Source organism: Delphinus delphis, chromosome 10, assembly GCF_949987515.2.
Source record: "Delphinus delphis chromosome 10, mDelDel1.2, whole genome shotgun sequence".
NCBI lineage: Eukaryota > Metazoa > Chordata > Mammalia > Artiodactyla > Delphinidae > Delphinus > Delphinus delphis.
In genome coordinates, this window is record NC_082692.2 from 56,352,565 (window position 1) to 56,364,962 (window position 12,398).

Consider the following 12,398-nt stretch of genomic DNA (forward strand, 5'->3'; position numbering starts at 1 on the left):
GGGTCCTGGGCCGGCCAGCGGGAGGGGCTGCTCTTCTAGGCTCCCAGGAGAGTCTGGAGAGTCCCCACTCCAGATCACAGATCTCCGGAGGACGCTGTTGTTACCAGTAATGGCCATCCTTGGGCATATCTGTGTTAATCCTGAAAGGATCGATCTATTTTTAAATAGAACGCACGACTTTTTCACTGTTCACTTGAGAAAAATTAGAAAATATGAAGGAAAAAATGCCCATAATCCTAATCCCAGAGAGAACTCTGGTGACCTTTTAGAGTGCCCAGATATTTTCAGCGACCACAGCTTTTCTCTCACTGGTCTCTCTGTTACCACGTCCTGGCTCCTGAGCCTCCTGGATGCTGGAGGCTTCCCAGCCTTGCCTCTGTACATTCAGGACTCCTAGAAAGTCCCCCTGAGGCCAGGCCGTCCTCTCCAGTGTCCCCTTGGGAACAAAGCCTCAGTGTGGTCCAAGCAGGGCCCCTGGGATCTGCCTTGTGCCCCATGGCTGGGGGGACAGTCTTTGGGTCTGCTCCTGGTCATGGAGAGGGCTCTCTGGGCAACACCAGTCACGTCATGGGGAAAGCCCCTGTTCTCTCAGGTCAAGATGGTGACCTGAAAGCGCTCAGCTCAACCCCATCTAATCCTCACACCCCTCTCACCTTCCTCCAGTGCCCACCTCCCCATAGGTAAGTTCCCAGATACTGAGAAAGCTTCCTCTTCTCATTTTTGTTTTAGTCCCCTAGGAACTTTTGATAGAGAAATTCTCTTTCCTAAAGGGAAAATTCACTGATGAAATTATCCAAGGCAAAAGCAGGAAATTTTGGAGGGCAGCAGCAAAGGTAAAACACAAAATTACAAATCTACGTGACAATGGACTTGGATTCTGCCACAAGTCAAGGGCAAGGGAAAGAAACAGGGACAGGGATTTCCTCCAGATTAGACAATAAAATATACAAATATAGTGTGACTTTGCTGTATCCTGGTTCAAACACATCAATTATAAAAAGATATTTTGGGGTCATATATCCAGTAGAGGTCAATATACAAAATATGTGAGAGCAACAAAAAAATAAACAACCCAATTAAAAAATGGGCAAGGGGGACTTCCCTGGTGGTCCAGTGGCTAAGACTCCATGCTCCCAATGCAGGGGGTCCGGGTTCAATCCCTGGTCAGGGAACTAGATCCCACATGCCGCAACTAAGAGTTCGCAGGCTGCAACTAAAAAAAACCAGATTTCACATGCCGCAACTAAAAAAAAAAAAAGATCCCGCGTGCTGCAATTAAGACCCAATGCAGCCAAATAAATAAATACTAAAAAAAAAAAAAAAAGAGCAAGGGACTTTAATAGACATCTCTCCAAAGAAGATATACAGATGACTAAAAAGTACATGAAAAGATGCTCAATATCACTAATCATTAGGGAAATGCAAATCAAAACCACAATGAGATACCATCTCATACCCATTAGGACGGCTACTACCAAAAACCCCAGAAAACTGGGACTTCCTTGGCGGTCCAGTGGTTAAGACTCTGTGCTTCCAAAGTAGGGGCACCGGTTCAATCCCTGGTCGGGGAACTAAGATCCCGCATGCCACACTGTGTGGCCAAAAAACACAAAACAAAGCAAAAAACCCAAATGGTACATTTGTTGTGGTATGGCAATTTCCCAAAAAATTAAAAATAGAAATACCATATGATCCAGCAATTCCACTTCTGTGTGGAAACCCAAAAGAACTGAAAGCAGGGTGCAAATATCAAAGAGATATTTCTACACCCATATTCATAGCAGCATTACTCACAATAGCCAAAATGGGTAAGCAACCCAAGTATCCCTTGACAGATGAATGAATAAACAAAATGTGGTATATACATAGAATAGTATTCATCCTTAAAAGGAATGAAATTCTGACACATGCTACAATATGGACGAACCTTGAGGACATTATGCTAAGTGAAATAAGCCAGTTGCAAAAAGACAAATGCTATATAATTCCACCTACATAAGGTATCTAGAACAGCCAAATTCTTAGAGATAGAAAATAGAATGGTGGTTTCCAGGGCCTGAGCGAAGGAGAGAATGAAGAGTTGTTTAAAGAATATGAAAAAGAATATATGCATACACTCACACATAAAACTGAATCACTCCGCTATACTTGAAACTAACACAACATTGTAAATTAACTATACTTCAATTTTTTAAAAAGGCAATTTCAAATATTATTCGGAAAAAATAGTTGTTTAATGGGTACAGAGTTTCAGTTTTGCACAATGAAGTGTTCTGGAGATGGCTGTACAAAATTGTGACCAAAAACACAAAAATCAATATACTGGCCCGCGCCGCGGAGGCCGATGAGGTCGGCGCCAACGGCCGGCGTTGCGGGTGGGAGGCCGCGCCGGAGCGCAGTATGGAGGGGCCGGCCTAGCTGGGGCCCGTGGCCCTGCGTCTTCTGGTGCGACGCCGGTCCTGCGCAGGCTGCGGGGCCAAAGCCGCCGGGCGATGGGCGCCCGAGGGGCCGGGAGGCGAGCCGTGGCCCCCAGGCGGGTGTGGGCATCGTATCTGCAGCCAGCGTCCCCGAGGCCACGCTCGGGCCATGATCACTCGGTGAAGCTGCGCCGCGACAGCGCGGCCGACTTCTTCTGGCGCTGTGAGGACCTGTGCGCACTGCAGGATTTGGTGCCTTTGCCCGCCGTGTGCGCCTCCCTGCGGAAGGGCCTGCTGGACTTCAACGCCGACCGCCTCCGCAGGGTAGACTGGACGCCGCTCCTGAGGACCCTCTGCCCCTGATCTGTATCCAGAGATTCTTCCAGCCATGGCTTGGCGAGACAGGTTCTGACAGAAATAAAGTTTACAGAAGTTGTGTTCCTGCGATAAGAAATAAAGATATGACCTTCCAGTTGTGGAAAGCTCTTAAATGCTGTATAAGTGCGTCGGGTGCGCTAAGGAACCTGGAGCTAAATGGGCTAGTTCTGAGAGAGAGAGACTTAACTATGTTAACAAAGGTGCCTCGGTTTTTGGCAGCAGCTAAGCACGGAAGCTTAGGAGGAGGGGGCCATTCACCTCGATCCCTTGTCAGCGGCAGGGGCGACCTCAGTCCCGGCAGCAGCAGAAAAAGCGGCAGGGGAATCTTCTGCTTGCAGGGCCTACTGCTGGTAGACACCAGGGAAGAGGAGCTTCTTGATGGGATGTCTGAAGATTTTTCACGCTGCAGCTCCTTTCCAGACATCAGTGAGCCTGGTGATTTGGGCCGGTGGTCTTCACCCAGCACTTCTTTTTTTAGCCTCTCCAGCAGCAGGGAGCAGCATGCGGTTGGGGCAGAGAACACCATGGCATGGGACTCAGGCTTCCAAGGAGGCAGGACATCTCCAGGATCTCCATCTGAGCAGATGACATGGCTTTCTGAGGAGGAGCTCATTGGAGACATCTGGGCGTTCTCACTCAAGTTGTCTTCTGGGTGCTCGGGAAGGAGGTCCACTGGCTCAGGATCGCACTTGAGGCAAGTGAGGACTCCACTGGTCTCCTGGGGTCTAGATGTCAATGGTATATTCCGATTGCTACGGTGGCCCCTCTTCCGATCGTCCTCTCCTTTGGTCTCTGTGTGATCCTCCATCTTTGCCATGCCTCTTTGGGGCTCTTCTTGGACCTTCACCTCCCTCTCCTTTGGAGAAGGAAGTGGGAGGTGACTGGATGGTATCGGCTTCCTAATCTTGAGCCCTGTGTATGTATTGGCCAGCCCTTCCCCCACAAGTGGCCCAGAGGCCAGACGCTGCTCAGAGCTGAGTGCAGAAGCCCCCAGAGCTTGCCAGGGTGTGGCCAGCCTCCTCCGGGGACCTCCCCAGCTTCTCTGCGAGGCCTGGAGACTGAAGCACCTTCTCCAGCTCAGCTGCCAGCATCACCATGAGCCAGGCGGCGAAGGTTTCTGAGCAGGGGATGCAGAGCCTGACCCAACTGGATGCTGCACCCCACGATGTCCCTTCCTGGCAGATAGGTTCTTTCTTCACTTCTTTTTCGAAATTTGATAAAACAACATTTAAACTTTCCACTGTTCTTCAGGGTATACAGATGGTAGTGGCTTGTGCTCTGGACTGTGGTGCCTCCTTATCCTATATGCTTCATGTGTTACTTTTGTTTGTTTGTTTTCTTGTAGTCCTTATGGTACTTAGCCCTAAGTGCCATACCTGTAATGACACATACACTGCCCTGTAGGAGGTCTTCTTTTGTTCAACGCATGAATTGGTCATCCACCACACTGGGTTCTGGTCTCCGAAGATACAGGTCAGGGAGCACTAGTTGGCAGCATAGCAGCCTACCACACTTCTAATTGAGGCTTGCAGCCCAGATATTCCCTTTGGTCTAATTTGAAGGATCCAGATATGTAAAGATTATATTCTAGATAAATCATGGGCTATCCTGAAAGAAATTCACCAGTAAATTATTCCAGTTTCTCTGGCCTTCCTGGAGTATATCCAGTAAGGTATCTCATTCATGTCTAGAAAGCAAATATATCATTTATTGCAACTTCATCGTGGAGTGACGTATTGGTTTAAAGTACGATTAACACAATTTGGTCATTGTGAGTATGCCAGCTGGGTCCACTCTTTTTCCCGTTGCGGAGCACAGGCTCCGGACGCGCAGGCTCAGCGGCCATGGCTCACAGGCCTAGCCGCTCCGTGGCATGTGGGATCTTCCCGGACTGGGGCATGAACCCATGTCCCCTGCATCGGCAGGTGGACTCTCAACCACTGCGCCGCCAGGGAAGCCCTAGGTCCACTCTTCACTACACATGTGTAACTCTAGAGATTCTTATGCCCAAAAGAGACATGCTCTTGGGTGTCTAGGGCAAGGGAAACGTGTTGTTATTCAGGAGCGGGAAGCTTCAGCATGACAGGAAAGAATTGAAAAATCCTGGTCTACACATCACTTTACCTTGTTTGAAACTTGTTTCTTTGGCTTGCTTCATTGGAGTGTTTTTGCTCTCCTGGGGCTGACACTGTGTGTTATGTATCAGGCATGTGACATGTAGAAGTTTCAGAACCCAGAGTCACATAGATCAGTCAAAAATTTATATATTTTAGTTTAACATCTATTTTCGGTGGGGTGGGGATGGTGGTGTGCTGAATTGGGTGATTGGGATTGACATGTATACACTGATGTGTATAAAACTGATGACTAATAAGAACCTGCAGTATAAAACAACAAACAAACAAACAAAACAACTAATACTAAACTTTCTTTGGGTTATTTGTATGGAAATATGTTAACATAAATGTTTCAGACATTACATGAAATTTCTAAAAATCTTATATGTTCTGGTATAATGTTATAAGTCATAATTCTAGTTATTACTTTAAAATGTATATCTCAGAAAAAAATTCTATTTAAAGTAACACTGGGCATAATTCATATATTCCAAAATTAGTTTGACCCTCTGCTCATGAGATTCTTTTTATGGCATGTGACAGCAAATTTGGACTTCCATCCCCAATAAACTTGGAGGTTGGAGGACACAAAAGGTTTTGCTCAGACCTAAATTCTGTCTGAAAAAAAAGGGTAAATATTATAAGCCCTTTCTAACCTCTCCAGGAGCAGAAATGATTTACAGCTGTGGCATTTAACCATAACTCCTTGATCTAATTTGACAAGAGTTCAGTAAGGAACAATGTCTTGATTTTGTTTTGTTTGTTCCCTGTTTTCTTGTCTTGCTTACGAACAATCCATTGTAATTCATGAGTTAGTATGGCAGCAGACTGAGTGTTCCCTGGAGCTCATTAAATGAACTTTTTTTCCCCCCAAAAAACAAAAAAAATCACAATATACTGAACTGTATACTTAAAACTGGTTACTATGGTAAATTTTATGTTACGTGTATTTTACCACTAAAAAAAAGACATTCTTGAGACAATTGTGGAAATTTGGGTATTAGATGACGTGAAAGAATTATCACTATTTTTTTAGATGTGACAATAGCATTGTGGTTATATAAAGAAAATGTTCAATTTGTTAGAAACTAATTCTGAAGTACATGGTGTGAAATGAATGATGTCTGGGATTTCCTTTAAATAATTAAGAGAGAAAATAATAACAAAGACTATATGAAGCAAATATGACCATATATTAGTTATTAAATTGAAGGTACATTTCTTCTCTCTGTTCTTGTGTATCTAAAATTTTTCAAAATATAAAAAAGTATTTTAAGTTAAAAAGTGCAAGCATTGTTGTTAACTCCACTTGGACAAATGTCTCTCTTGCTGCATCTCCCTAAGGTAGGTATCTTAAAATCATTCATTAGGAATGACTGAAACGAAAATAATTGTTTCCTATCTCATGGGGAAGTGGAAGAAAATTTGGATAATATATTCCCAGACATCTGAAAATCTCACCTTGGATCACTGGTTTTTTTTTTAAATCATTCATTAATTTTGAGTCTTAATAAAAGTATTCCAAAAATATTTTCTTCAACTCAAAATATTTTCCTTTAACTTAAACTTAAAAGGGACTCTCACAAACTGCATGGCATTTGAGTCAGAAGGACCAGACCACTGACCCTGGAAAAACTGGGAAGCGCCATGGCTCCTCGGCAGCTGCATTGCAAGCCTCGCTCTGTAGCAAAGGGGACCATGCACTCCAGCCTGAGAGACACGAATAGAGTTCTGGCCCGCAACAGTGCAGGAGCAGCCTCCGTGGGCCTCTGGTTGATGGAGAATTCTGAGTGGTGGGGCTGGGAACTAGCAAGTGGTAGAAAACTGGAAAATGCCTGCTCAAAACAGGCTGGAATGATTTCAAATTCCAGAAGGCAAACTCAGAATCACAGAAAAACAGGCAGGGCCACTGGGCTGGTAGGGAGGTGGGCGAGGAGGGAGCTCACCAACAATTCAGGTGAACACTGTCCTCACTGGCTGCTGTTCACCAGGTGAGGCAGAAGAAATGGTCTAAAAGTCCCTGGGGACTTGTGGTTCCAGGACAATATGGAATAAACACGTCTCCTCAATCCCTCTGTTAAGTACAGCTAAAAAAAAAACCCTGGGCCATATATATACATATAGATATATATACATATTTTATATATATATATATATATATATATATATATATATATATATATATATATATATATATATATATATAAAATAAGAAGACTCTGAAGAGTGGAGAGGGAGATAGTCCGATAGTCTGACTAGCAGCCTTGGCACCCATAGAAAGACATGGCAATGATTCCGATGGTTTTCTTTTTGCCTCAGATATCTCAGACTGAGTACTGGAGAAGCTAGCAACCCAGAAACAAATGGGCACAGATGAAAAAAAAAAAGAAATCCTGCTCTTTCTAGCCAAAGGACTAGGAAGGGGCAGAGTAACAAGAAAGAAAACTTTTAGACTACTCCAGTCTACTCTACTCCAGTCAAACCACAGAAAAAAAATTGTAATACTCCCTATACTCTGCCAGTCAAGATAAACGGGGACCCCAGGCTTCTACTCCTACTTGCAGGGTGCTGTCAGAAGGCTTAGTGGAGAGTCAGGGCTGTCGCCATTGCCAGAAGCAATGTGCTCCTCCATCCTGTCAGTAGAAGCCACGAGTGTGGCAAAAACAAGGCATCCTTCCCCTCCCAGCCAGGGTAGTCTCAGCAGAGGATCAGTGGGCAGCCTGAACTCCCACCCTGGCCCAGCAGTAATTAGGCACCCACTCTACACCCCCTTCCCAGGATGTCAACAGCGGCTGAGTGGGGAACCTGAACTTTGACCTCTATCTGACAGCATCAGTGAGAGCCTGCTAAAACAGAAGATTTAAATAGGATCCAGAGTCTCATAACATAACACTCAAAATGTCCAGGACTGAAAATCACTCTTTATACTGAGAACCAGGAAAATCTCAACTTGAGCAAGAAAAGATAACCAATAGATGCTAACACCAAAATGACAGTGATGTTGAAATTATCTGACAAGGATTTTAAAGCAGCCAGTATAAAAATGCTTCAATGAGCAATTACAGACATACTGCAAACAAATGAAGAGTCTCAGCAAAGAAACAAAACAGATGAAGAACTAAACTGAAATTTTAAAACTGAAAAAAAAAAACCCACTGAAAAATGTCACTAGATGAGTTCTATAGTAAAATGAACTTGAAGAAAGAATAATAGAAATCACCCAATCTGAACAACAGAGAGAGAATAGACTGAAAAAAAATTAACAGAGTCTCAGGAATTTGTGGGACTATAAGAAAAGATCTAATATTTATGTCATTGGAGTCTCAAAAGTAGAGGAGGAAGAAGGTGGAGCTTAAAAAATATTCAAATAAATACGGCTAAAAATTTTCCAAATATGGCAGACATAAACCTATAGATTCAAGAAGCTGATAAAATCCCAAACAGGATAACCCAAAGAAATCCATGTCAATATTCATCATAGTCAAACTTCTGAAAACTAAAGGCAAAGAAAAATCTTGAAAGTAGCCAGAGAGAAATGACAACTTCCCTATAATGGAAAAACAACTTTGAATGAAGTCAAGTTTCTCATCAGAAACCACGGAAGTCAGAAGGAAGTGGCACATCTTCCAAGTGCTGAAAGAAAAGAACTGTCAACTAAAAATCCTATACGCAGAGAAAATCGGGAATGAAGAGGAAATCAAGACATTCTCAGACGAAGAAAAACTGAGAGAATTTGTCAACAGCAACCCCCACCCTTTAAAAAATAGCTAGTAGAAGTTTTTGAAGCAAAAAATAAATGATTGGAAAAGCAATCTTGGAATATCAAGAAGGAGGAACAAAAGAGTGAAAATAATTTAATAATATGTTTTCCTTCTCTTGAGTTTTCTAAATTATACCTGAAGGTTTAAGCAAAAGGTTAGTGGTTGTATGCAGGATAGATTAGAAAAGTTGATGAGCACTGTGGTAATTTCTACTTCAAGCAACTGCACAAACAAAAGGGAGAAATGAAGTGACTGCTGGCTGGGATGAGGGACCCTGTGGTCCCTTCTATTTCCTCTTTCCTAAAAAGATCAAAGCCTACCAGGTCCAGTCCATCGTCCCCTGTCCTGAGTACTCATACATCGTCTGATGCAGTTCTCAATTTATACAGAGAAAATATTTAAGACAGTTATAAACGGGAGAGTAAAGGGACTTAAAGAGAAGAAAGGTTTCTACCCCTCACTGAAACTGGTAATGTCAACACAAGTAGAACTGAGATAAGTTATGTATACACAATGTCGTACCTAAATATCCACACAAAGAGACACTCTCCAAAAACTAGAAATAAATCAAAATGAAATTCTGCTCGAAATGGATGAGATGAAGAATAAATTAGTGGTTGTCAGGGATGGTTGGTGGAGAAAGGGGATGCATATTCTATAAAGAGGTAGCTGAGGGAGCTCTTTAAGGTGTGGTAGTAGTTCTGTATCTTGATTGTAGTGGTGATTACACAGGACCTGCATGTAATAAACTGGCAAAGAACTGTACATTGTACCAATGTCAAGTTCCTGGTTTTGATACTGTACTACAGTTACATAAGATGTATCCATCGGGGGAAATTGTGTGAAAGGTTCAGAAACTTCTCTGTATTATTCTTGCAACTTTTTGTGAATCTATAATTATCTCAAGATAAAAAGTTTTTTTAAAAATTTAACATAAAAAGGAAGTAAAGGGCTTCCCTGGTGGCGCAGTGGTTGAGAGTCCGCCTGCCGATGCAGGGGACACGGGTTCGTGCCCCGGTCCGGGAAGATCCCACATGCCACGGAGCGGCTGGGCCCGTGAGCCATGGCTGCTGAGCCTGCGCGTCCAGAGCCTGTGCTCTGCAGCGGGAGAGGCCACAACTGTGAGAGGCCCACGTACCGCAAAAAAAAAAAAAAAAGAAAAAAAGAAGTAAAAACAAAAGCCCCTGGGTGCTTATGCAATGACTAAAACTTAATTTTCCATCTTGTTTTTACCCCAGTTTTATTGAGATATAACTGACATACAGCACTATGTAAGTTCAAGGTGTACAACCTGACCTACATATATTGTGAAATGATTACCACAAGTTTAGTTAACATCCATCATCTCATATAGGTTAAAAGAGAGAGAAATGGGACTTCCCTGGTGGCACAGTGGTTAAGAATCTGCCTGCCAATGCAAAGGACACGGGTTCGATCCCTGGTCCGGGAAGATCCCACATGCGGGTGGAGCAACTAAGCCTGTGAGCCACAACTACTGAGCCTGCGCTCTAGAGCCCGCAAGCCACAACTACTGAGCCGGTGTGCCACAACTACTGAAGCCTGTGTGCCTAGAGCCCATGCTCCGCAACAAGAGAAGGCACCGCGGTGAGAAGCCCACGGACCGAAACGAAGAGTAGCCCCCCTCACCACAACTAGAGAAAGCCCACGAGCAGCAACGAAGACCCAATGCAGCCAAAAATAAAAATAAATAAAAAAGATTTAAAAAAAAAGATTTTTTCCTTGTGATGAGAACTCTTAGATACACTCTCACCAACTTTTCTGTATATCACACACCATTGTTAACTATAGTCATCAGGTTGCATGTTACATCTCCAATACCTGTTTGTCTTATAACTGGAAGTTTGTACATTTTAACCACCTTACTTCAATTGCCCCTCCCCACAACATTCGCCTCTGGTAACCACAATCTGATCTCTTTTTCTATGAGTTTGGTTTTTTGCTTATTTAGATTCCACATATAAGTGAGATCATACATTGTCTTTCTCTGTCTGACTTATTTCACTTACCATAATGCCCTCAAGCATTATCCCCTGTCCTAAGCACTTATGCATCAATTCAACCTGCAATTACCTAACCCGAGGTCATGAGGTCCTGAGGGTGCACCAAGTCCAAGGACCCGTGAGGTTAATTCTCATGAGGTCTCTGCTTTATTCGCTCTTCTAATGGAGTATCGTAAGTGAAAATGGTTTAAGAACACCAGCTTTATCTACTTTAAGAGTTACTTCCTTCAAGAGTTGGATAACGCAGTACTATCCAACAGAACTATGTGAGCCACGTATATTTTTTGTTTTTTGTTTTTTTTGTGTGTGGTACGCGGGCCTCTCACTGTTGTGGCCTCTCCTGTTGCGGAGCACAGGTTCCAGACGCGCAGGCTCAGCGGCCATGGCTCACGGGCCCAGCCGCTCCGCGGCACGTGGGATCTTCCCGGACCGGGTCACGAACTCGCATCCCCTGCATCGGCAGGCGAACTCTCACCACTGCGCCACCAGGGAAGCCCCCACGTATGTATTTTTACATTTTCTAGTAGCCATGTTAAAAAAAATAAAATGAAACAGGTGACATTAATTTTAATATTTATTTAACCCAATATATCTAAAATATCATTTCAACATGTTATCTATATAAAAACTATTGATGACATTTTAGTTTTTTTCATATTAAGTCTTCAAAATGCAGGGTGCACTTTACACTTACAGCACATCTCAATTTAGACTAACCACATTTCCAGTGCTCAACAGCCACATGGGACCAGTGGCTACCACATTCGACTATGCAGCCATAGAATCTTGCTACTCAAAATGTGGTCCCTGGACTGGGAGCATCAACATCATCTGTTAGAAATAAGGAATCTCAGGCCCCACTGCAGGCCTAATTCATCAAATTCTGCACTTTAATGGGATCCCCAGGTGATCCATAGGTACGCAAGATAGAAAAGCTCTGCCCCATATATCTGGGAGAAGAGACACGGGGTACATGGTATTTTTGCTACCCAGCATCAATACTGCTCCTCCTCATCCAGGCTCCACGCCCTGATTTTCCTCAGCCCGAGCTGCAGACACAGATCTACACCAAGCAACACCTCTCCTTGATGCTGAGCACCACGACTAGTTCAGGCATGCCAAGTGATCTAACCAGAGTCAACCTGTGGACAACCAGTGAATCCTTTGATAGATCCTACTGTGCTTGAATGAAAAAGGCTGTAAGTTCTGAAGCCTTTTTGTAGCATGATAGGAGATCCTGCCTGTATATGAAGCCTGTGAATGCAGGAAAAACCAGATAATGATGACCTCATTTGAGCCCCTGCTCTAAGACTTACAGCTTGACTCTTCAGATATGTGAGCCAGAATATTCTGTTTGTTTAAACTAGTTTGGATTGTGTTCTAGATAGATATTATCTGTTTTCTCCTCCACATCTCCTCCCCTTGCCAAAACTGGACTACTGCACATTCCTTTTGGTTTCCCTATGCCCAGCCCATGCCTTTGCAAACAGCTCCTTTATTAAACTCTCCTCAAATTATCTACTTTGAGTGTGCCCTTTATATTTCCCTTTGGGACCTGACTGGTACCATAACTGGTATCAGGAGAGGCCTTAAAATGGGATTCCAGAATTGAGTTGCTCATGTATATGAGGAAGGCACAGATAACCTCCTTGGTGGGGGGGAAATGGGACCCTGGCCATCCACAGCATGCAGTGTCATCACAAA